Genomic DNA, 23,428 nt, shown 5'->3' with positions numbered 1-23,428 from the left:
AAATACACTATTGGAGCTCTACAGAGAAATATATTCAGATTTTGCTGTCACAACTCTTTCTCAGTAGGAATTGTGCAGCAGAGAGCTGGCTGCCAAACTGCTGCTTGTCTGATGCCGAGATGGGATGCTTTCCTGAGCAGCAGAAAGTAAGAGGGTGTCAGAGGAGGCAGCCCTCTATGCCTTTTAGCAAGTTAAGACAGGAAAGCAAAGTCTCTTCCTTGCTGAATGTGATATATGGCTTGGGGTAGTTGTTTGCCTACTATCAGCCAGGAGATGATGAATGCTGGTACAGGGCTTTACTCTCATACGAGGGACGGCTCCTGTCTGACATGCATGCCCCCATGTGCAATGGTTGACTGTCCTCTCTAATCCCCTGTGCTGAACTGACAGCAGTTAATACAGACTAAGCAGGAGCTATATTTTATGGAGGATATAGGGAATAGCTTTACATTACATTTAACATTGCCTTTTCTGCAGTAGCAGGAAATCTGACTGTGCCTTACACTTTGTGCACAAGAGTGCTCTGTAATTCTGTGCACCAGCTGTTGTGTAGCTTGACTTGAGCATCTGCAGGAGTTACAAGCACGAGTGATTTAGCATTTGCAGGGCAAAGCCCTTCTCCTTAGCACTCCTGTGCGCTGTATCTCTGAAACTGTAATATCTAATGTATTGGCCTTCTCCACATGCATGCATAGACAATGTTTGAACTGTAAGTTTCAAAAACTGGAACTCTACAAAAGCTGGATGTTACTGGAACACTAAAGACAAAAGCCTCCATCTGTATTTTCCAAGGTTCCAAATTTTCATTATACACTTTGTTCAGCTCCCTGTGCCACAGAAATGCTGTGTCCTCATGCCTAAAATTCTCTCTGCAACCCCGTTAATCTCTTAGGGTGTCCTGAAAACATGGGGCTTTATAAAGGTCATTTGCATGTGAAAGAATGCTCCTGCATGTGCAGATATATATCCACAAACAGAGAATTTTTTACCTAGTCAAGAGATAGTGTGAAATTCTGTGTTTTATATGTACCTGTACATATGGGGCACCGAGACACAGAATGCAGGCAGGGTAGGATATAAGATTATGATCATGTGAGATCACACTATAAGCTGCTCTGAACACTGGCTGGATAGCACGAAAGTAATTTATCAGCTATCAAAATAAAATTGTAAAAATCAGAAGATCAGGCATGTATTCTTACCAATGGTAAACCAATAAGAGAATTAAATTAGGTAAATAACAATAAATAGATAATAAAAATAAGATTGGTACAAGTCTAAGAAATAAAACCGTAAATCAGAAGCAGTAACTTTTAGCAGACTTAAACCAGAAAGTTAAGGGGGAAAATTTAAAAGGGGAAAATGCAGTCCCATGAGAAAATACTGCTTTAGTGTTAATCTTATGAAAATAAAGATCTATGGTCATTAGGCTTCATAATCTACAGGTTGAGGGTTTGGGGTTTTTTTCTTTTACAGGGTCTACTCTATGGTGAGTGTCTTCAGTTTTAACTTTGGGAAGGATATTAAAGAAGTCTTTCAAATTCTGGATTGATGGTACATTCTTGCACGCAGTATTTCTGTGATCACCAACCTCAGGGGTAGTGTATGCATCTGTATTTATGAAGACACAGTCCATCAGGCATATTGACCCTGGAAGACCAATGTGGACTTCAAAACATTGGGGAGTGTCTATGGTTTTGTGCATGTAGCTGACTGCGAATACTAATTTTATGGTAGGAAAAGTTCCTATTGCATAATGTATGGTGGTTCAGTGTGGCTTATTAGGGTCCCTCAAGCACTTCCATTTAGAGAGTTTCAATCTTTTCTTCCCTCTCTGAAAAGAGCAAGGGAAGGCTTGTGTAATGTACCTTTACCATGTATCTTGTGTGAGCATTTGGAACTCGGCTCTAGTGGATGAAAGCTGACCTTTTTGCATTGAAAATGCTTCTTTGGACTGAAAGAGAAGCAACCTGACTGTGGGGCAGGCAACAAAGCTTAGGAGTTACAGGAGAGAAGAAGCAGGGAAGGTTGTAGCAGTAGAGATCTGAATGGGAAAGACATCGTGATACTTGGAAGCAAAGTCCCATATTCAAGTCGAAGACATGATGGTTATTTTGTGTGTAAAATGCCAGGGATCAAAACCAAGGTAACTCTGAGCAGGATCAGTTAATAAACCAATTAAAATAATAAAGCCTGAAGTTGAATAAGGCTAGGTGTATAATGTTTTCCTGTTTACCCAGCATCTCTAATTGGTAGGGAAGCTGTTAGCAAGAACAGGAGATACTTTTTTATTTGCTTTCTTGTCACATTCCATGCTAGAGCAGAATTAACACTACTGTCAATAAATGGGGCAGAATCAGATGAAATTGGAATAAGTGGTAGTTTAGAGGATGCCTCTAAAATGTTTGATAGCTGAGATGGGTCAAAGACTTCCTGGAAAGTGTTTATTTCTCTTGGTGTCTCTTTTTAGCATTTCAAGAGGAAATTGGGTAATGATGTCAAATAATTGTGTTTCTGCAAGAAGGTACCAAAACATTATCAGTCAGTGCCTAGCAGTACCCTGTTTAAAAGACCAGAATGTTTCAAGGTAAACTTCAACCTAGAATAAGCAGAAAATACTAGAAGAAGTATACACAATAGGCACGTTCCAAAAAATGATACTGAGTGTATTGGCAGTGTTTATGTTAAGGAGATCTGTGGTGTTGAAAGATGTCACTCAAAAAGTGTAGGACATGCATTTCATGAAAACTGTTGTGAAATCAGTTTAAAAACTAGAGTGCAGAGAAGTACATTATTTATAACAAAGTTTACTCCAGTCATGAAAAAATAGATAGATGTTAATTAAAGATATGCTCCTTTGTTAAATGTTATAAAAATCTCCCAACTTTGGAGTCTTCAAACTCCAAAGGTGTTTCAAAATACCAGGAAGTAGCAGGCTTGCCAAGATGCACTGAAGCGATAAAGACACTTGAAAGAAATTCAGAAGGAAAGATAACCTTCAAGGCAATAAAAAGCATGCGTATTGGTGTAACTCCAAAAATAGATTGTATGGAGATAAATATGTATAAGGTCTTTCACAAACCTGTGGGAACGTGTGCTTTCGTGGGAGAGCATTGCTATGGGATCTGGAAGTGAATACTCCTTACTGGTGTGAAATATGATTTGCCCTTTGTGAGAACTTCTGGTAAACATGGTAACAGAAAAGAAATTAAAAGAGGAAAAGCACTGTCATAACTTGTGCAGTATTTAGTGGTAACTGTTACCTGGGGAGAAAGTTCTCTGGTGATTTTTAATAGTGAAACCTTCACTGAAAAGATGGATACTTGGTGTCACAACATGTCTGTATTTTAAAAACATTTATTTACATATTAATTTGAAAAATACTTCTGAGAGGATAAATGTGTTATTAGGTGCTTGGGTTTTCTTTCTTGGGTATCCAGTGAATACAGCATCCTGCTAAAACAGATACCTCCTGTTGAACTGCTTAATTGTTACTTCACTGCATCACATCTCTTTTAAACAAAAATAAGCTGTGGTAGCCTTTTGTTGTTGTTGTTTTTATTTTTAATAGTACTAATATGTACACCAGCTGTATACTGCTTTGGAATAACTGGAGTCTTCTGTGGTTTCATCCATTCCTTTTGACTTCTTTAGATTAGGAAGAAAGACAGAACGGTGGATGTGGACGGGAGGTTTCTGCTTCTTTAAAGATTAAAATGTATTTATTCAGGTGAAATTGTAAGACTGCTTAGAATTTGGTGTTGAATTGTGTTTGGCTGTGTGTGTGGTGTTAATTTGTTTTAGGATTTTGTGTCAGGTTAGCATTCAAACCATTGATTGCCAACCTAAACCTATTGTTCTGCTTAGTACTACTGAAAACTTCTTGTCCTTTTAAGCAGTCATCTTTTACCCTTAAACTACAGTTTCAAAGCTGTGATGCTGCTTTGAAGTTTCCTGTTCATATATTATCACAGGGAAAGCTGCTATGCTGTTTGACAGGGACTGTGGGATGAAGGACTTGGGGTCAGGGGGCTGCTTTTTCTCTAGAAGTAGTTTTGCACCTCAGATGAGGATTCTTTTCCTGATTATTTTGGGGCACTTCTTAGAGCACGATTCATAGTAGGCATAAAATTTCAACACAGGCTATTTAAAATACTGATTTTGTTCTTGCCTGTTAACTCTCACAATTGAAACCCTAAGGAATATTTGAAAAGTGATGGTCACAATTTTGCAGGTAATAGGATCATAAATAAACATCTCTATGCAGATAAGGACTTAACAGAAATCCATCCTTTGAAGAGAAAACCTATTCTGCAGCTTTAAATTGCTGGATTTATCTCAATAACATGCAAAGTACTACAAAATACGTGTGCACAACATCTCCCAAACAATTAGAAACATCTATCCTATTGTGGTGGATTTAGGATTGGAAAGGTGAGGTTAGACTGATATTGTAGGGGAATCTGGAGAATGTGTTATACTTGAAGTGATTTTTTAATTTCTATTTATTTTTTTCCTTGCGTTGACAAGCACCTGCAGTTCCCATTGACTTTCCCTAGACATTCCCTAGAATTCCCCAGAAGAAACACTCTAATCAAAATATGACTTGACTTACTCACATCCCTCCAAAAAAGATAAAATTAAGGCTTTGATTAAGTTTTAAGTCTGGTGTTGTTCGATCATATTAACATATAGGTGAGCATAAACTTCATGTATAAACATGAACAAGCAGTTAGCAAAAAATACTAATACTTTAGTCTAAACTGTATACTGACTAAAAAGGAAGAAAAAAAAGCTCAGTGGGGGTTCATTTGAACCCACTGGAGAAAGATGACTAATGGCAGAAATAAATATACAATGCTGCTTTCTTTTTTCCTTCCCCCTCCTACCCCTCACCCCCCTCCCCCTTTTTTTTTTTCTTTTTGGTGAAGTTTTGCAAGTGGGTAACATGTGGCTTGACTTAGCTCTGACAAAATGAGCACTATGATTATTGATGCCCTACTTAACCAAAATATGGATCCAAAATTACTCTGACAAGCATCAATGTGCCAGTTACTTTGTGCAGAAGAACATAATTGTTCTTGAAGAGAAAACCAAACAAAAAACCAAACAAACAACAAAAAAAAAAACCAAACAAAAACCAACCAACCAAAACAAATGTACAAAAACAAAACAAAAACAAAAACAAAAACAAAAACAAAAAAAAAAAAAAAAAAAAAAAAAAAAAAAAAACACCAAAACCAATTTCATTAAGATAGAGTAGGTCAAGGTACCTATGTTTGACAGTCTAGTTTATGCCTGGAGAGAAGGAGCAGAGGGGTTTTTTTCCTGCATAAGAGCCTCAAAAAGATCATAAAAACCTAAAGAAGGTAGATCATGAATGGGATATATTGGTATTCTTCTGTATTCCATTTTACTCTAAAATACTCTTAATTGTTGCTGAGAAATAAGTCTGTTCATGATTTTTTTTTCCCTTTTCCTGACAAAGTCACCATATTAAAGACTGAATTTTGGTCACTGAGTACATTAGTTAATAGTGATAGTGGACTTACTTAAGAGCTGTCATAGAGAGCAGTAATGTTTACAAAAGCATGGAAATAGAATTTCAAGGCCATGTTTGTGTTGCATGTATTTCTTACTTAGTGTTTGGTATTTTGTATCTCAACAATGCTTGATGGTGTGATTGCTGGGGTAATGTAACAGCCATGTAAAAGAAGGTGCTCGTTTACTGAAAATAAATGCAGGTTTAACAAGTGCCATTGAGAAAAAATTGTGATCAGAATTTGTAGGGAGCTAACTTAGGCAGCTGTGAAATCTGGTTGTTCACACACAAATAATAGCAGTAATCTGTTCCTCTGATTTTTCTCTAAATATTTAGAAACTGTTTGCATAGCTGAAATTCCAGACATATTTTCCTTTATTTAAAAAATGACTATTATTTTTAGATAGATAGTATAAAATTATATATATTAATTATATTGGGCAGGGGGGAGGTTCTTTGTTTTCCTGCTAGCTGATAGATGAGCAAAAGGTATACTTTTTTTTCTATATAGCCAGCCATACAGACAGAAATAAATGTACTTTAAGTATCTACACAACACACAAGTAATTGTTCAAGGTTTTTTTGGCCGTATTTGGTGAAGATATTTTTTATATTTTTAATTCTCTGCATGTGCTTGTTCTGTGCCTTTTGTGTTATTTTGTACACCACCCAAACTTAATCCTATTACTATTTAAAGTACTTGTAGTGTAATTCCACTTGTGTTATCTTGAGAGGAGGGATTTTTCTTCTCATTCTATTTGCTTCAAAGCAAAAAATTTAGCCGCATTTGCAGCCTTTGGTGCATGAATGCTTCTAAATTAACCTCCATGTTTTTCTCGTTCTCATTAGCAGAAGTGAATGGTCAGGGAGTCATATTTGGGGACCTTAGTAAATACATCACATTATTTTAATCCTGTTCACAACTGCAGTGATTATTAAGATCTCTGTAATTTGTAGGCTGATTTTTTTGTTGCAATTTCACGTTTGTGAAATATTACAGTAACTTATTGTGTAATATGTCTGAACCAATTACAGTTTTTCTATATTAGATATGTAATGTTCAAGCCTGTAGTTTGTTGTAATCTTAAGTGCTCCTAATATTTCTCTATAACATTTACTTGAAGTATTACTTTTACATTTAACGATGCAAGTACAAAACGAGTTCTTGCAGGTTTCTTCTTTTGTGCTGCAACTGCATCTGAGCCCTGCAAAATACTACTTTTATTCTCTCAGTTTGGCTCTCTCTTGAGCAGTGACTGCCAAATAGTTCAAATTCCTCCTCTGTTTGACTGTGTCTGTGAATATCTTGCAACTGCTCCTAGCTTTCTACACTTAGTCCTAGAAGGAAATTCCCTCCCTTCCTGCCCTCTCCTGGATGCTGTCAGTACATGGATAACTGTAATATTTGAAATACCAAGCAAATCCATCCCCTGTTATGGGCTGGAGTGATGGGAGCTGTGATGTTCTTTCAAGATACCTCACGCCCTTCTTTAAGAGCTGATCTGTGTTGTAAGAGGTAAAAGCAGTGAGGCTCTCTGAATGGGGCTTACATGAATCCTGAGAACATCCACCTTCCAACTATTGTTCATTTACAGCTATTCTAAGTCTTTGGATAGTAATATATCTGCAGTAGGGCAGGGTGTGCAACCCCATATTACTGTAGTACCTCATTAAAAGTTTCTTAGGTACCCTTTGTAGCTTTCTAGTGTGCAGCAGTACAGCAGGAAGAAGGGGAAGCATTAAACATGTCTACACTTGTGATTTAGGGCAAGTTTTGCCCAAAATAAATAAGGCGTGCATGTCTTGGGATAATTCTACTGCTCACGAGAAGCAGCAGATTGCTTCTTTGTAGAACACCTCTTTTAGTTGTATGATGCTATTTTCAACTGAACCCCTTTGGGCTGGCTGGTTGGAATCTCCCTTATGAATGCTTTGAAGGGAAATTAGACCTGGAATCTGAGAAAATACCTCTTAATATTTCATAATGCATGTTTTACTCTTGTGCTTCTAGGTATTTAGCAAACAAAACATAGTTTCTTGCTTTTCACAGTAGAACTTAGTAACACTGGTTCTCTCTGTGTGTTCTAAATTTGGGCAGTGTGCAAAATCTAATTATTGCCAGGGTTTTTAATTGTTTCAGTAACCCTATCCTGACTGTTTGCTTATTGACCATATTGCTGAGAGACTTCCAATTAAGAGTTGTTCTTGCAGTCTTTCAAAATTGTCTCCACTACTTTTGAGGTATCTCCAGTACCTTATGATTTGCAGTACTAGCAATCTCTTACAAAGACTATGCAAAACATAAAAACTTGTCTTTCATCATGAAATGAAAGTTTCAGTTATGGCAAACAACATTGGTAGCTAATTAATGCAATATTAAATTGGTGGTAATACTTGGAAGTTACTATCTTCCCAAGTTTACATTGTGATGGATGACTATTTTTTGAGATACACATGGTAGCTAAATGTCAATTCCTGTTGATTTTATTGAGTCCTTGGAATGTAATTACTGTTGTGCTCTTGAAAATGTCCATAATAAACACTCCCATTCTGTACTTGCTTTGCAAAGGAATGTATTGTAGCACTTATATACAGTATGGTAATCCCATGTATAAGAAAGGACTGTGTTTAATACCAATGCAGTAATTTCTTTTTAAATTCAGTGACTTTATTTGGGATTATTGTTTTGCCATTGTTAATACCAGTATTGGAATAACTGTCAAATGGTCCACATTTTTTACAGTATTGAAAGATGAAAGTCCACTTTATATTAAAGTATTATTTTTCTGGAGATAACAAGTCTTTCTAGGATTACCTGCCAAACAAAGTTTTTAAGGTTATTGCAGGATTGTAATAAATTCAAGGTGTCTGTATTTGCATACATTTTTAGTAAGTTAGGGACTTTTCTGTGGGAGGAATACAACTGCTATGTTTGTTCAGCAGTGACTTCCAGCATTAAGTCTAACCAGACTGTAACATCTTGGTTTTGTCTTTAGAGTTACTTCTGGGGGAAAAAAAGATTATTTTTTGTCAGATCTGATTTCCTTCACAGCTACCCCTACACCTACCTGAGCTTGAAAGGCAGACATCTCCATGTGTGAGGAGTGGGTGATGGTGTAAGGTACCTCAGTGCTATAAATTCACGGCTGATATGGTGGTCATGGCTTGGAAGAGCTCAAGACTGTATTTTCTACTTCCATAGGAATGGCCACAGATTCTCTTCTTGAATCAATTAAGACCTTAGATTTCCAAACCATTAAGGAAATGCACTGTTGGTATTCTACCAGCAGAATCATCCATAGGGCTGTTATCTAGGGCTGAAGTGATTGTGGGTGCTTTTATTTAACTTCATGGTTCCTGGTTTTCTTGAGGGGCTTTGGGGGTTTCTTTTATATCAGAAGAAATTAAGAGCACAGCATAAGGCTTGATGGAACTAATTTGAATGGGAATTCAGAATAATTTGAATTTCCAAGGCTTGTAATATGTGACCGTTGTTAATCACGTTAGCAAGCTGGCCTTCTCTCAGTGCTGATATGATTTACAGTATTGGTATTAAGCTTTGCACTATACCAAAGGTAAAGGTGATTTACCAGCTTCTAGTTGGGATGTTTCTTCTGATTATACAAAAAGTATTTCATACTCTATGACAGACTAGGGTGAAGCATATTTATCATTAGAAAATACTTCTCTCTTATAAGGAGGAGGAGACTGGGGGGAAAAAAGTACCAGGAAAAAAAGAACCTGGCAAAAGAGTATAACTGAAAGTGGGATATGAACCAAGATTCAAGGGAAATAATGTTAATTTAGACATTGATGTAAATCACTATATCCAGATACAGGTTTCTTATCCATAAACCATATTGGTGCTCCAAGCAAGATGAAAGGAGTCTCATAATGAGATTACCCGTTTAGCAAGCTGTTTTTCAATATTAAATTACTCTTCCCTTTCTCTTCACTTCTGCTGAAGGTAAAATGTAAAAGGGTTGAACATTTTCATTTATGAAGAGCTAAATTACCGTATATTACTATTAAGGTCTGATACCAGGCCAAGATTCATTTTTTACTTGATGTCTAGTGTTTTAGAACAAGAGATGTCTGATGGGGTATCCAGACTTTCTTGTGTGCCTGCCAAATCTTGTATGTCAGCATTCCCTCTGATCTTTTAATGGGGGTTAAAAGGAGAAAACCAAGGTTTTTATTACAAGTGGAAAGTAGTTTGCAGTAGAGATTGTTTTCTTTTAGTTATTATAATGATGGTAGTGCATCAAATACTATTTTATTTTTATAGGACCTTTTTTTTCCTCATTGTTTTTTTTCTTAACTCTGAAATATGGTAGAGAACAGGAAGTGGGGAAACTTCTCAGAATTTTTGTTAATTGGATAATGAAATGCTTTAAAAATATTCTTTGAAGTTTACAAATGAATGTTGGACTGAGCTTCACAGTTGTTTTGTGATACCAGGAAAGGCAGCAACTTGGCACCTATTTTAAATACTTTTGTTAGCTCAGAGGATGTGTTGTCTGGTATCTGCACCCACAGTGGTCACAGGAGCTGTTTGACTCCTTCAGTGAAATGTGCTGGGAAGCAGCCACTTAATTGCAATGTGTGGCTTTTTCCTCTGTGTGTTCTGTTACGGCAAAGTCCTGAGCAAATTTACAGAGCATAGAGGTACTTACTGGAAATTTATGCTGTTCCTATACTGCTTAATTGAGACTATAATCTCCTCAAGGATTTAGCATCTTTTTTTGATCTATTATTACTATTTTCTGTTCTATTAAATTCTACTTCTGAGTGATATTACTGTTTCATCTGAAATAGATTCTTCAGGTTTGAGTGGTTTGGCTTGGGTCCCCACCACTGCCCCACCTAATTACGGGAATTCAGATCATCTTCCATTGTACAATCCTGTCTGTCTTCACCTTCCTTTATAGCTGTCTTAGCTGTAGCATTAACAGTGCCACCAGGAAAAAGAAAAGCAGCCTGCAACCCTGCAGCTCTTCCTGGTGAGCTGTGGAAATTCATAATCTCTTTGACCAAATGACCCAAAATCTAAGAGAGCTGAAGTTGCTTCGTCAAGTGTATTTTTCTTTGGAATATAATGGCTATGCTTTGTTAATTCAAAATCCACCCTTTTGGGCAGAAATGTGGGGGGTTTAAGACTACCATTAAATAGTGGATGAGAGTTCACTGTGTGCTGTTGGAAAACATTTACTCACAGCATCAGAATTTATGCAGAGTATGTCAAACAGCAGCTGTTGTCAAAATCACAGTTAAAGGAAAACAACAAACCCATGTTTAACTGCAGGAAAATAATTTAATCTCCAATAGGCAGATGAATGATGGGGTCATCCACACAGATTTCTTCAACAAATTTTTCTTTTTTTCCCTTTCTCTTTTCTCTTCAGATGAGGTTCTCTTTTCTTTGCAGATGAGGTAGGAAAAAAAAAATAACCTGGAAGGTGCTGTGTTTCCCAGAATGACATACATTCCCTATTCTTGTCCTTTTGGCCTGAGAATAAGCACAGCAGGTTTCTGAGAATTTTTGTGAGCCTGTTGCTGTTGCCTGTTGATCACTACTGACACTGTAGAAAACAATTCAGATTATGACAGCTGTAAGCAGTTAAAACTATTCTTTGCATAGAATCTGTGTTCTTAAGAGGACTGTACCCTTCATAAGGAGCCTGCTTGAAAATTCGCTGGTAGGCTCTATTAATCCTACTAATGGCTTCAATGAACCTTATCAGTTCATGGGGTTTTAATACCCATAAGCTAAAATAATTCCGCCTTGGTCTTATGACTCTACTTACTCCAATAAATATGCACTGTAACTTGTAATACAAAAGAATCCCGAGTGCTGTGGCTGCTGCTTGATTTCAAGGAGTAGAGGATGACCAGAAGCAGGAAGCAAACACACTGAATAAAACCTTGGAAATACCTGTGGGGGGCAGCAGTGGCTCAGGTCATTCAGAAATGGGGCCATAATTTCCTGAAGGACTACCTTTGTTTCTAGTTAGGGAAACCACCTTAATAAAAAAAAAAAAAAAAAAAAGAAAAGAAAAAAGTAGCACAAGGAAGAGCAGAGCAACGCTGAGATGTTTTGGCTCTTGCGAAACCTTGTCTTTTCTCTTGGGCTCCCTGGCTGCTGGTGTGTGCTGGCTGAGCAGGCAGGACTTGGGCACCTCTTGCATTTGCCTCCAAGAAGCTACTGGAATAGCTGCTGTGGTGTCCTTCCTGCAGCTCTGGTGAAGATTGAGTGATTTTATTTTCCACAGCAGCTGAACTGGTTGAATCTGTTCTCATGCCAGTAAGCTTGTATGTCTCCCTTTGTTGGTAGATGCCTAGGCAAGAGTAATTTGTGTGGATGGAGGAAAAGACAGAAGCTGTATAGAGTTTGCAGATGATGTAATGTGGGTCAAATCCCTGCAGAAAGAGGTGTCAGAGATGTAATGTTGATTTTATATGCCATAGTTGGGGGGTTTTTTTGGATGCAGTTCTCACTGCACAAAGCTGGGAGGAGGAGATGCCTAATTTTTAATACGAGCAGTTTACAACCATTCACAGTTAAACAGTTTATAGGATTCTTGGTAACAAAAGGTGGTCTAATTATAGAGAAAAGGAAAACAATATAGTGAGGATATTTACAATGTGTGACCTATGTGAATTATGATCTTGTTAACTATGCAAAAATGACAAAAACCAGAACCATCCCAGTAAATGAAATGTTTAGCCTTCCTTCAATGAACTTTTAATATAGAAGATATGGAGGAGGCTAATTTTTCCCCCTTAACATCAAAAGAAGCCTGCACTTTGGGTGAACCTGTACTTTCTTAAGATTCAGTGCAAACTGGAAAAAAAATGACAATATTTTTTCTTTACAACTAGCCCACACTAGAGTGTTTAGTTTCTGCCAGTAAATCACATGCCAGGGTTTCTACTGCCCTCTTAAATCAATTGAAGGTGTGATTCCTTTCCCTGTGATTTTTGTTTAACTTCCCTTTTGTAGTTGATCTTAATTGTTCTTATTTGCAGGCTTTAAATGTTGATGGACTGTGTCATTTATAACCCTTTTTCATTGCACAATGACCTTCATAGGGAAATTTCATACATGTTTTCATTGGGCTTTGGTGGCATTTCTGTTTTATGTATGTAAGTGAAACTGGCAATAAAAATTAGTGCACAGAAGTACAGTCTTCTGATTAAAACAATGTTTTAAAAATCTGGTTACACTATAGATAGAAACATTTCAAAATGTTTTGCAAACCTATACTGGAACTGTGCAAGCACAGATTGCCAGATGTGAAGTCCTCAGTGAATGAAATTTTGTGGTTTTCTCCTGGACAGAAGCAACCAACTGTGAATTTTGTCCCAGACTAACACTTCATGTAATCCCAGTTGCAGTATTTCTACCCTTTCCACCTTCTTGTTGCTGTTGTACTGGGAGGAGTTGTACCTTGTACAAACTGAGGTGCAAGGAAACCTCATGTCCCCCATTAGAGTGTCATCCTGTGAAAATGGGTTTTACCCCAGAATGTCGTATCCCTGCCATGAAGCTGTTACTGAACTAACAAGGCAACTGGGTTGGGAAGTGGTGATGGAAAAAGGGGAATGGAGTTTGCTACAGTGCAGGTATAGTAGTGTGTAATGAAGTTTCAGGTAGCTTTAGTTGGGCTCAGCTCAAGTGCATACAGCAGCCTGCCCAAGTCACATGTGGCAGGGCACAGAGGGCAGAAATGTAGAACAAAGTAAATTAGATTTAACCCACAGGGTGATTCATGATCACCTTGATGCTGCTGGCTCTAAGATTACAATAGATGTGGAAGTCCAGAACCAATTGTTTGTTCCAATTATTTTCACTAGCAGGTCAAAAAGACCATTTTTGTAAAGTTGATCTGCCCTTTTTGGAAGGATATAAGATAGGTAAGCATGACAGTTCATCAGGTTGTTTGGCCATGTCCAACTTTCAGGCGTTTAAGGCAGATGTTGTGAAAGCTCCAGCCCTTGAGCTAGGATGTTGTAACTAGTGCAAATTTGCCTTCCTTGCTGAGGGTTGATAACATCAGGAACTCGTCTCTGGGAACAAGATGATCCTCTTCTCCTCTTGGAAAGATGCAGCTCAACAGTTTGAAGTTAGAAAAACATGAACTATTTTGGGTTTAGGTAATTTATGGCTGTACAAGAACAGAATTTACTCAGTTATTTCTTTGTGGTACTTCTGAGAAGCCTGTTTCAAACTTTTCTCCCTGTTTTGGCCAAGATGACATTAACTGACTCTTAGAGTTCTCTTATGTTTCTCGTTTTCTGGTTTCTAGGAAGGAAGGCAAATCACATGTTTTCTCCTTTTCTTTTTCTCCATCCACTTCCAACTTTTAAATACACTGGCTGGTTTCAACCAATCCCAATTCAAAGCAGAAATATCAGAGTTATATCATTCTCTTATGTTGCATTTTAAATTAATAGAAAAAAGGAGGATTTTTTTAAACTTAAAATGTTCACAAAAAACCTTGAGCTTTGTGTTTGTATATTTCTCATGGCTGCTGTTACAGCTCTAGCATGAGCAATATATTTTGAGTGGCTGCTTCAAATGAAATTCTCACCAAACTCTCTTTGAGGAGTTTCTATGCACTGCATCAGAATAAATCAGATTGTAAACATTGTGAATTCGATGCCAAGTTTCCAGTGTGAGTACCACTGGTAGCAGAAGTCCAGTACAAAAAATTTAGAAATAGACTATGTAGGCTGTGCATTATAAATGTTTATATCCCACTACTTCTCATGTATTAAACAGAGTAACCTCTGACAGTAATTTGGAAGAATGTATCCAAATTGATAAAGATGTCTTTGGTGGTGTGTGAGCTAAGTAGTGACAAGGCTGCAGTGTTTTCTTTTGGTGTACGATTGCTGTCAGTAGTGCTAAAAGAGAACACTTTTCTTTTAGGTAGGAAAACAGTGTTTCAGTGCCCATTACTGCAGTATGATACGCAGAGTTAGTATATTTTTATTGCATTAATAAACAGAGCTTTGTCCTTCTCTGGCTGTTGGCTTGTAACCTTTATCAGAAGATATCTTTCAGAGCTAAAGGGGAAATTTGGGATTTGGGTGCTGCTGATGCTGAAACCGACATTGCATTTCCTGTTGAATATCTCCAGATTTACCTGTATTTAAAAGGAAAAAAGCAGGCCGGTTGTCTGTCAGAGCAGGTTAGAGGGCAGTATGAGGAAACCCCATTTGATCTCTCAACTCCCCCCCATTTTCTCTATTCAGCATCTTTGCTGTGTCCTGTTCTCCCTTTTTCTGAGGGAAAGTATGAGCATGGTATATGTGAAAAAACTATGCTCTGAAGATACAGCCAGTAGTGCCAAGAGCTGATAAAAGTGGAGCTGACATATTTGTCTCCTAACAGCAGCTTCTTGTATAATATGCTCTCCATCCATCCTCTCATAAACTCAGTGTGTTTTGAATAGGATAGCTATCATTTAGGACATTTTTGAAGCAGGGCAAATATAAGAAGTTTGTCCTAGATGTTTAGAATGGGCAGATGAGGATTGAACCACAGTTTTCTAATATCCAGAAGTCATGTCTCACTGGATAATCTTTTTCTTATCTTCCTTGTACTCCTGTACTTTCTTTCATGTTGACATCTTAGTTTTGCAGTCTGCTGAGAGAAGGTAATGATGAGGATTACATCATATGAATTATAAAAGACCATTTCATCTCAGCTAAGAGACTTCACTCTCTACATGTTGTTGTTTCCAGACTCAGCAGAACAGTTTAATTGACCAGACATGGAAATAGCCATTGGTCTGTGTTCTAAACAAACTTACCTAGACCACAAGGCTGAATTTTGTTTGTCAGCAGCTAAAACAATAAAGGTTGACACTGTAAGAATGAGTTGGTTAGAAGTAGCTGAAGCATATCTGTTGAACTAACTGAAAGCTTCAGTGCTGGCAAACAGCTGCTCATCAGTAGTTCTGTCCAGAAAAATCAGTGAAGGAATGTAATAAATCATCAACATTAAGAGTTTTAATCAGATTTCAAATGGAAACAATAGAGGGTTCATTCATGTGTATTGCAGGGTAGAGTGATTCTCTGCAAGTCTTTTTATCAGCACTTTGCTATTGAACAGCATTGCCAGAATCAGTATATAGCAAACCACCAGAAGATGAAAGAAACCCTGGTTTGTTCTGAATGCTTCATTTTATGAACTATCAGTTCAATTTCAGCTTTAAAACTGTAGTACCTGTCATAGATCTTGAAGCATTGAATGTTAAAGAAACAATTGAACATAGTTTTAAGTGTTCTCTGCCTCAAGTTCTTAATTGAGAACATAAAGGAGTTTGCCTTGAGAGTTAGGTGGAATAATTAGTCTTCCAGGTGTCTTATTTTAGATGTAATAGCTTTTGCTGCCTCATATAGTGCTGGTAGGATGATATTAGGTAGAGTCCTAATGGAGAGCTTGTTATGGGACTCAAATTTTGACTGCAAGATCTTGTTCTTCACCTTAGGATCTAAATTTTTGAACCATTAACACAGATTGCTTTCCCAAAATGTTGATCAGGAATTAGATTCAGGAAGAAGAAGAAAGCAGTGAAACAGAGTTTAATTGTAATTCACTCAGCTGTTTCTTTATATTGCAATTTCTTTGTTTCACTAGTTCTTTCTTGCTGTGGTCTGATAGAGTAGGCAAGACCTTAATTTTAAAACTTGCATCATGATCCTTCGTCTCACAGCTTTCATCACTTATTTAAGGTTATGAAAAAGAGCTTGGTATTTTTTTCTTACTGTATTGCTTCAATATTGCTGAAGCAATAGAGGCAAAATGGAAAAATCCTGCTACGGCTTGTAGCATAAATACCCTATAACCCTTGACATAGTCTAGGTGTTCAGCTTCCACCCTTTCCCCCATTCTATTTTGAAATTGCTCTGTCTTTGGTGGCTTCCCATGTCATTCTGTAACCCAGCACAGCTGGAAGCATGCCAGGGCTGTTGGAATCATACGCAGCTTTGTAAGTTTGGCATGTGTGTCATGAGTGTTTGTCCCCCATCTTCAGTTTCACATCCCAGCACCAAGAGGCTGAATTATTACAAGTGATTTGCAACCAAGTAGCATTTTTTGTCATTAGAGCTTTGTTCTGTGGTTACAGAAGTGAAGCAGGTATATGATGACAGCGAGAGAATGTGGCTGAAAACAGATTAACTGGAACAATTTCTCAATTTCAGTGTCGCTTTAACATTCTGTCCTGTTTGCTTAAAAAAGGAAGAGTGGTCTTGCTGCATCTGTAACATGGTGAAAAATAGAATGCTACCGTGTGTGCACTGCTAGGTAGGGAGGCTTCCGCAGTACTGCAGACATATGGAAAACCCTTCCCAGGATGGCAGTCATGCTGCTGCAAACATGCTTAGGAAAGTAGAGGCTGCCAGAGCAGGCTATTGCTGTTTTTAAGGTTTTGAATGTTGCTGCTTTTGTCTTTACAATTATGCTGCAATGGGTTATGGGGGAGTAGAAGAGGGGAAGCCACATTAGGTCAAATGACCATTGCTTCTTCATTCTCTACAAAGGTTATGGCTAGAGGAATTAATACACCATGGAGGTAGTAACATGCTTAACAATTTTTTTTTATTTTTTTAAAATGTAGCCACACAAGTGATTACAGTAACTCTTACCCAGCCCTTCCTGGAAGATGACAGAAGTTGGTTATTTTCTTAGGTTTGCTCAGAACAACATTTAAATACCACTGTATCTCCTTCTAATAGCTTTTGAATGTGTTGGCAGATCCATGCTACGATTCCACTGTGGAGTTAAAATCTCAGTGATAACAGGTTTCCAGAAACTTTATGCAGCTTTTGGGACTGGGGGGATTATTGCTTCTGCAGAGTAAGTGAGAGGAAGAACTGTGGAGTTTCCCTTTATTTTGCAGTTGGTTGATGTGGCTGGAGCTCGAAGAAGGCTCTTTCTGCCCGGCCAGTAACAGGCAGAGGATTGCATATTTAAAGCAATGGGATGTTCTGGGGTATGTGTGAAAACCAAGGATAGCATACATGGGATTTACAGTGCATTCATTGACACTGGCAGGGAAGAGTCTGAGGACAGCAGAGGTAGTACTGTGAAACACTGGAGACAGAAGGTGTAAGTGATATACAGCAAATCTAAGGGAACTTGGTTTGACTTGTCACTGTGCACATAAAACAGTCTAACCCAAAACTCAGCTAAGAAGATCAGGTTGTGGGTTCAGGCCAGGTAAGTTTTACTCCAGAAAGACCACTCTATAAGTACTGAGGAGGTTCTTTTGAGAGGTGATGACTGAATGAATGAAGGTGAATTTGGTGTTTAGTGAATTTCAAGGGCTATGAAATTCTGTTATTGAGGGATACAATTATGCTGCCCCACATTTGACACAGAACTTGGAAACAAATCATGGCTCTTCCTATATAATTGCTGGAAGTCTGCAAAGTGAGATTACTGGTTATTGTATTTCTTAATTTGGTAATGGGGCTATCACTTTTCAATTTACACTTTCCTCATTCAAGTTATTGTAAAATCCGTAGATTACAATTACTTGCTAGATTGATGCTGTTTAATTAGTTTTCTAAAAAGAATTTGCAGAACAACCTCTTGACAACTGCTAGAGTGTGGTTACAGAAGAGCTGAATCCATTAGATTGAGCCTGGGTTTATGACAGTTCATGGGGGTAAGGAGTGGTTGTTACTATGAATGCGTTTGTCGACTTCATAAAGTTTGTAATTACAACTAGCATTTCTTAGCCTGTTGATATCTGAAAACAGATATTATTTGTGATGCTTGTATTTGGAGAGTTCTGGGTAGGGGACTGTAAACCACTTTATTAAAACCTGCTGTGCTGATTGTTTTACTCTTAAAGGAAAAATACATTCATGTTTTACTTGAGAATAATCTCTTTAAAAATGTTAACTTTCACCAGAATGCTGGATGATCTTAAATAAATAAATAAAGCTAAACTGTGATAATTACATTTTCTACTTGGCTCTTGAGTGCAAATGTTTCAGTTTAAAATGGCTACAAATCGAATCTGAGCAACTTCTAGTACTACTTATGGTAATAACTGTATCTTATTCCTTCAGAACTTTTATGCAGCTGGTTTAAATAAAATAAATGCAGATTGCCTTTAGTAGCCTTCCACCATATTTAACTACTATTAGACTTTTCTGAGACTTCTTGATGTGAAGTTCCCTTGCACCATCATTAATATAATTGCAACAGGGAATTACTGTATTTAGTGCTCACTAAATTGTTTTAATAGGTTTGGAGTATGTGTTTGTTCTTCTTGAAAAGCCATTTGAATTTCTAACTTCCTTGGGCACCTGAAGAGAGACTTAATAGCTATATAAGTCTCCTGAGGCATGATCCCAAGCTGATAAAAAAGCACTTGCTGACTTTTGTATTTCAAACCAGACTTCTTGGGGACAGTTCATTTTTTAGGTGATAGATTTGCTGGAATTTTTGTGTGTCAGAGTAGCAGGTATGGGATTAAACTGGAAAGAAAGACCTTACTCATCTGTTACCATAGCTTCACTTCTGTAACATCATCTCCAGGAAATAAATGTTTGTATTATTTTGTCCTGTGTTGTGTAATACAACAGAAAAAAAGCTATAAATTTACTTTAATACTATAATAGTTGTCTTGAGTCCATTACAACTCAGCCTGAAAATGTGAAGTTGTTGTGCTAGTGGATGAGGATAGGGGAGTGAACAAAAGGATCTGTGAGTAAAAGGCAGTAGTTTTTGGTTTTGTTTTCTTCTGTGGCTTGTACAGCAAATGTCGAATTGTCTGACCTTGTGTCCTTTTAACAACTTTCTGCCCTGATTCAATATGGAGTCTTGAGCTCTAATGTAGAGCAATGTTTTTGAAAGAAATGCTGTCAAGAAAGTTGTAATGCTTTGTTTGAGAATGTCCTACTTTGGAAATGGAAATTGTTTTAACCTTGGGTACCGTATAATGTATTTATGTGACTATATTATTTTCTTAGAGATGAAACCAGCTCCTTTATACACACAGTGAGAATGTGTCTGTGATGTGGCTCCTAGTTCCATTAAATTACAACGATGTAGTTTATAATGTGCATTTCTGTGTAATCTGTGTAGAACAGAGATTTCATCTCCTCCTAAGAATACACTGTACAGACAGTGGGTTATTGCTTCATCACAATTCTTAAAAATTAAGTCCGTTGAGCACCCTAAAAGGTTTTCTCAGTCCTAAGAAGGAGAACAGATGGTGTTTGTAGAGCTGGTCGTGTTTGTTCATTGCTGAAGTCTCCACTTCAGGTATTTGAGGTATTTATTTTAAAAGAAACCCCATATAAAGGAGGAAAACTATTTCATGTAATACTACCTCTGCATGACTTTGGAGAAAGGTTAATGAAGTTCTTTCATATTTGAAACTTACTAAATATGTATATATGTAAGTTATGGAAGAACTACAAAGAAAATTTTTTTCTCAATAGTCTTTTGCATTACTCTGGAATTGAGGGTTTTGGCTACAGTTTTGAGACTTGTATAGGACCTTGGCATGTGAACTGTAAAAGAAAATAAATCTAGGAATATAAAGGGGGAAGGAGGAGGAAGAGCGTGAAAAAAAATCCAGAAAAAAAAAATCGCCAGTTGCATAGACTAGTATTTGCCATTCTCTGCTAATACAACACAGAATGTTGTCACTTCTTCCCTGAAAGATGTTTCCATGAAGAAGTTACCTCTGGGACATACTGTAGCCATCACTAGGTCTGTATCATACATGTGCTTTTTGAAATGCAACACAGAAAAATGGGTAATCACGTGAACAGTCTTCATCTCTCATTGCTGAGTTCATTAAAACAATTTTTTTTTCTCCAAAGTGTTAAAATTCATGTTTCAAAAGCTGATTAATAAAGCACCTAAGTGCTTCTCTTGTCGAAACATCATCACCAGTTTCCATTGCTAGTCCCATGAAAACTGGAAGTGCCTTTTTTCTGGTGCTCCATCAGTTGCATTTCTGTTGAGTCTTAGTGCAGTCAAATTAGTACGTATTTTTAAAGGTATTAAAAATTATTGAAATACCTCATTGCTGTCTCCCTATCTTGATGATGTCTGTCTTCATCCGTCTAAAATAATATGCAGTAATCATGTTTAACACATCTAAAACATGCTGTCACCATGGCGACATCCTTGCTTGTGGTCTCTGGGAAGTTCCTCTGCTTTGGTGCTCTCCAGTCTCTCAGGCAATGTCCAGTGCAAACAGAGGTTGGTGGAACATGCCCATTTGCAGCTATCTTCATAATGAAAAGAAACAAGCTGGAATGAGTGGTTGTTTATATGGCATATTTTGGCTATGTGGAAGTTACGCCTGTGTCATATGGATGTGGAGCAGGACATAGATAGCAAGATGTCTAATGGAAATCAGATCAATGGCCCTAATAGTGAAAACCGAAATGAACTTTATGAACACATAAGCAATCATAGTGAAAACACTTTATTCATCCAGAGTGTGTGGTCTTGTGACTTCCCCACAGCTGTTTGCTTTCTGAGCCACTGGTAAAGCAATGCAAAGTGGGACCATTCCAGAGACATTTGTCCTCTGGTTTTATGTGAAACAGTTGCGGTCTGATTGTTTGTTGACAGCAGGTATTTCCATCTTTGCAATGATTCATGAAACCCTGCAGTTCCCTGCTGAGAGCCTTGAGACAAACCATTTAAACTCAAAAATGCTTTGCTGAAAGATGTCATAATACTGTACTGAAAGGTGTAGGGCCATGCCAGGAGTTTAGGCAGCTGTGACATGCTATCCTGAACCACATGGAGGGAATATATGGATTCTATTCCAAAGAAGTAGTTCTGTTGAATACATAGGAAGTGGAAAATTAGTGGAAAGTATGAAAATGGAACAAAACTTAACACCTTGTGCAAAAATCAAGGTCATGATAGCTGATGAGCTCACAAGATATATGGGCATACTCATATATCTCAGGGCTTGTATTACCCACTGTTGTCTTGCATGATCCTGTTCTTGATGTTATTTTTTGGGCTCCTGGTTTCCTGTTCTTTAATAATGTCATGCTGCCATTTTCTTGCAAGTTTTCATCTGCATCACCTTTAACTTAGCACAAACATAAGCAGACACATAAAAAATTTCACTTTCATCTTAGTTGGAACTTTGAATTCTGACACAGAAGGAAGCTTGTTCTCACAGGCACTGCCACCCTTGTCCTCTCTTAGCCACGCTGTATTGTGTATCAAAGGTCTTGTTTTTGCCTCATGAACTTTTCACAGAGCAAATTACCATTTATCTGAGGCTTCATAAGGTACAGTTCTTGCACACTTCATTTTATTCTGGCTGATAAACTCAGTAATGACAAATTAATTGCTTTCATTTTTGACTGCTTTGCTGGAGAGTTCTGACCCCGGAGCCATTTTGCGTGACAGCAGTAGTATTTTGAAAAGTAAAATCTCTGCTCTGTTTCTGTAACTGGGGCCCAGTGCAGTCTACCTATTTTGCACTGTGGCAGCTGTTTCAAGAGTTGAACTTTACTACTCTGCTGGCAATGTGCTGCGGTGCCGCCAGGCTTGCAGGTAGTGGAAGGCAGTGCCTGATTTCCCAGGGCAGCCTATGTCTGCCACTGCTGCTGTGATTATTTCAGAGTGGGAGCATCTGATAAAGAGTGTTCTCTAACTTCATCTTCTGTGTTCTGCTGCCAGCACCATCATCATGGCCTAACAGCCCAAAAGATGAGTGTAATGAATTACAAGAATTTTAAAAATAAATATTGGGAGTCTTATTTGCACCTAGGTCTTAACCAGATAGACTTAGTTCTTCTAACACTGTTTTCACTTCGGTATCTGTTAATCTAAGTTGTTTGATCTCAGGTTCTCCATTGTTTGCCCTCTTATCATGTACGTTACTCCTCAAAGGCAGTAAGATTAAGCTGTGTGAAGAAAGGTTGCAAGATCAAGCCATTTGTTCTTCTAAACTTATGCCAGAGGCTACAGCATTTAAAACAAATCAGTCTTAATAACTAACTAAATTACCTGGAAAATGGTTTTGTAGATACCTGTGCCTTTCTTATATCTCTTATTTTCTGAGTTCATTTTGGTTTTAGTAGTATTGCTTACTCTCTCACATACTAGGCAGGAAACAGCAACAAAGATGGAGACAGTCTGACAAGCAGAAATTTACTCCTATCTATAGCATGCTAGAAATGAAATTTGCATAATACTTTCTTTCCAAACTGGTGATGGGGAAAGTATCAAAGTACAAACAATTTTTTCCATAATTTGTTCTGTAGTCTTGAGTTGGTGTGGTGTACTCTGAGATTCCCAGAAGTGACAAAGAGTGAAGGATAAAATCTTATGCTTCAAATTTAGTTTTATGAGTTAAACTTGGCTTTGCAAAATTATTTCCCCTCCGTTTGTGTTCTTATCCTAGACTCCAGCTTTTGTGTACTGTTACTGTACATTTTGTTCCTGTCTAGCATTTTGTCTGGTTTATCTCTAAGGTCCTAAGAGACTGGCTGCTCATCTGAACTGGCAAGCTGCTCTCTGTCCTGGCACTGCTTGAGAGTTCAAATGTCTGGCTTGTCTTTTGGTGAAGGAACCTGTTTGTTTGGCAGGTCAAATACAGACCTGAATTTTGTTATTGGAGATGCTTTTTTGTGATCTTCAGATTTCCTCTGAAGTTAAATTGCTGCATAGCTGTTAGAAGCAGGTTGGAGCGGGGAGAATGAGACAGCAGAGAACGTGCCAGGATAGGCAAAATAAACAAGAGTTATAGCAGTTCTCACATACAGCAGTATTTTCTGGTCGAGCTTGGAGCCAAATGCCAGTAGCTCATGGGGTCCATGAAGTTCAGGCATAGTGAGAGTGCAGCAGTCACGCCGAATGTACCA

General features: G+C 37.8%; 1 protein-coding gene across 1 annotated transcript in view; it reads left to right on the top strand.

Moving 5' to 3' along the window:
• JAZF1 (JAZF zinc finger 1) overlaps positions 1-23,428 on the top strand; it is a gene marked incomplete at both ends in the record, with an annotated part of 185,866 nt that overhangs the window by 58,343 nt on the left and 104,095 nt on the right. The gene's annotated exons all lie outside the window — the stretch shown is intronic.

This window comes from Coloeus monedula (genome assembly GCF_965178545.1).
Source record: "Coloeus monedula genome assembly, chromosome: 1".
Lineage (NCBI taxonomy): Eukaryota > Metazoa > Chordata > Aves > Passeriformes > Corvidae > Coloeus > Coloeus monedula.
Note: the sequence above shows the minus strand (reverse complement) of the source record. Positions and strands in the feature narration are given on the sequence as shown.